The sequence below is a fragment of the Lygodium microphyllum genome, chromosome 16 (genome assembly GCF_053477565.2).
Source record: "Lygodium microphyllum isolate KBCC chromosome 16, Lygodium_microphyllum_v1.1.10, whole genome shotgun sequence".
NCBI classification, from domain to species: domain Eukaryota; kingdom Viridiplantae; phylum Streptophyta; class Polypodiopsida; order Schizaeales; family Lygodiaceae; genus Lygodium; species Lygodium microphyllum.
The window spans coordinates 130,905,254-130,909,108 of record NC_141150.1 but is presented as its reverse complement, the minus strand read 5'-3'; positions in this window follow the sequence as shown (position 1 = coordinate 130,909,108).

The window sequence follows — 3,855 nt, the reverse complement described above, 5'->3', positions numbered from 1 at the left end:
CTAGACTTAGGATCCAACTTATTATGCTTGTCCTTAGGTACGTGGCAGAAAGCCTCGTAACCAAAGACACACAAATGAGCATATAAGGGAGGTTTTCCAGGCCATACTTCCTCTGCAACTTGATAGTCAAGAGCAGTACATGGGGACCGATTTATCAAGTGTAAAGCAATAGTAACTGCCTCAGTCCAAAAATGTTATGGTAAGCCTGCTTGGCTAGAACTTACTCCTTAATTATCTTATTTATGTGCTCAGCCATACTATTCTAGGGTGGGATGTACCACAAGGCGGTCAACTGACACTTTTTAATACTTCCCTCATCATAAAACTGCTCAAAGTCTTTAGAGACATACTCACCCCCATTATCTAACCTTAGGCATTTTAGCCTATACCCAGACTGGTACTCAACCAAAGCAAGCCAACGATGAAATATAGCAAAGACTTTTGATTTCTGCTTGATAGGATATGCCCAAACCTTATGCGTATAGTCATCAATGAAAGTAGCGAAATACTTCACGCAACTTAACGACTTATAGGGCATGGGACCACTTACATCCAAATGAATAAGAGCTAATAGCTCACCCATGTGTGTCATACCAGACTTTTTATGTGTATTACATGTCTGCCTACTGTATAAACAATGATCACAAGACTCAAAGTACTTATAGTCATCAAGGAGTGGAAGATACTGCAAATGAGTATACATTTTTATTCCTTTCAAGGACATGTGCCCAAGGCAACAATGCCAAAAAGATACATATGGAACTTCATCCACTGCCAAAATATGGTCAACTAACCCAGATACAAGCAAGGGGTAGAGAGTATTAGACTTAGCACCACATGCAATGACAAGATTCCCACAGATAATCTTCCATGAGAAATCAGCAAAAGAAACTACATAACCTGCATCATCCAAAGTACCAGTAGAGATAAGGCTCTTCATGAAAGTTGCTATATGACGTACATTATGAAGAGTAAATATGTAACCTGATTCAAGCTACAACTAGACATCTCCAATGTTAGGTCATTACCCAAAAGGTAAAATCTAGTCAAATTGCAATAGGAGTGGAACCACTCTCTATGAGGGATCACACAAAAGAAAACCCCTGAATTGATCAGCCAACACTGAGTATATCCTGACAAAGCATTAGTCAGCTATGAAGTATCATGAGAAGAAGTTGCAAGTATAAAATCATCATCAAAATTAGTTTGCACAATATTAATCTCTTCAATCTTAACACTGGACTTGCTAGGGACAATGTTACGATCATCATTTTTACCCTTGCCCTTTTCCTTGCGCTTGTCCTCATGCATTTTATGGCACTATAATCGAATATGCTCTACTTCCCCATAGTAATGACAAGTCAATGAGGACTAACGGCCATGGGACTTACTACGAGATTATCCATGTGACTGAGTGCAGGACTATCAAGAGTCTCTTCCATGGCAGTCATTACTACCTCTACCATTATTATCTCTAATTCTCAAAGCATGAGAGGTGCAAGAAGCATCGATATTCTTTTTGTTAGCCTCTTCAATCCATTTTGTTATTTTTGGAGCCATTCACATATTTTCTAAAAGATATGGTGCTCTATTCTACCTCTTCTCATGATCACTTGATTGGGATTGAGATCCCATGTATATAATGATTGCTCAAGGGTGATTGGGAGGTTTGAGCTCCATCTAGGGGTACATGTTTCCAATCTATAGCTATTGCTATTGCTTTGTAACACTAATCAATTTCGTCTTCTATTCTTTGAAGAGGTGGTGTTTCATAAAGCTTGAAATTAAAATCTAGATATATGGAAGCACATAAGCATTTACTAAAAAGTATTATTGTTTCAATCTTTTTATTCATGTAAATAATATAATGACTTCCTTGATAATGAGCTTGGCTCTTGGCCCATACATATCCTCTCAAGATTAAGCTTGGCACCTAGGCTATGCATGTCTTGATAATTAGCTAAGCATTGGGGCCAAGCATGTCATTTTTGAGATTGAGCTCGATCTCAAGGCCATGCCCTACTTGATGAGACAAGATTCAACCTTGATTTTTTTGGCATGAAAGGAAAAGAGGAAGATGTTTTTGTTTTTTTTAATAAATGGGTGGGTATTTTGGAGGGGATTATGGCGATGGGTTTGCTTTTAAAAGGAAAAATGGAAACTCTGAACACAAATCTAGTCCTATCTAGACACACTTAATAGAAAATAAAAAATCATAATACCTTCAAGGATGCAATATGCTTCTGAGGGCAATCAAAGCTTCACTATGAATTCTCGACCATTGATCTAAATGAACTAAAGAGCCCTTCACTTTGCCAAATGGTCTCTTGTTCCTAAGCATCCCCATTTCTTGGATTACAAGACAAGACCCTTAATGATATTCTAGCATCTCATTGTTTGATCATCCTTAGGTCCTTTATCACCAAGCTAACAAGATGCTTGATCGTCCACCAAGCAAAATTAGCTTGGTGTCAATGGCATCTAAGAACTCAACCTTCCTAACCTAGGCTTGAGTTGCCTACAAACTTTTCCACAAGGGTTTGACTAAGCTGTAGGGTTGACTACTTGAAAGATGACCCTTTCTTTTTGGCCTTGCAAATACCCTTTCTTTCTTAATAATACAATACCACATTATAAAAAAAGGATGCAATATGCCAAATGATGTGGCATGAGAAATAGCATAGCTTTCACTCTCACAATTGATAAATAATCTCCCAAAGGACAAAGTTAAGAGTCAAGTCAACATAATCAAAGCTTTAAAAAGTAATTGAGTGCTATCAAGCAATGTTTATGTAAGCTTCATTTGAACAAATAGTACAACTCCGTGTCACATTCAACAAATGGGGCTCAAAGACCCTTTAAGATGACAATATAATGAATATGCAATGTAACTAAATAATACAATGATGTGCATTGCAAGTGATGGATTAACATCTTTGAAGGATATTGCATGAAAAAGCATTCTATGGGATATGTATTTTGTTGGAAATTATTTCATTAACAATATATGTATAAAAACATTGTTCATTTAAGATATGTTTGTATAATGTTAGCACTTTGTTAATGCAATCTCTAGCCAATTAAGCAATTCTTTGAGATGCCAACAAGACTCCCTTCATTCTTCAAAGAGACTTTTAATACCTCATTGGATTAGCCTAATGATTTTGGGTGGTGTTACATGACAACTAACAAGATCTATAATAATATATATGAGCAAAAAAAAATTTGACTACAAAAATGTTACTCAAATGTTTTAAAGTAAGGTTACCCATTTTATCCCAATACTTGTGCAAGACCCGACTAGGTAGACGAAATACATGTTGAGATGTAACTTTACACATTTCATCCCAATACTTAAGACCCAAGTTGATGGAGGATAAATGTTAAGTGTAGTAGTATGTGGACCCTTGGATATATTTGAATGCTACATTGTGGATTTGCTTTCGAGTAAAATGTTGTGGACTTGCTCCTATGTAAAATGTGACCATTCACATGGTCAATCAATGAGAAAAAAATGTGTAGTTATTGGCAACATAAAACAAACACATCAAGTTGTCCCCCATATTGAGAGGGAAATAATTGGCAACATAAAACAAATACATCAAGTTGTTCCCCATATTGAGAGGGAAATAATTGGTGATGTGCAAATCCAACTTGTTTCAAGAATGCAATCACATATCACATCATAGTGTCATGGCCAAGGTTCTACAAAGAACTAGATGGCATCAAAAGAAGATGTTATTTCAATCATCTAAATTTGTTTATAGGTTTATATTTGTTTATGCGATCCAGATTGAAAGAAAGATAATTGTGATGTGGTATAATTCCGACTTGTTTCAAGAACGAATCACATTC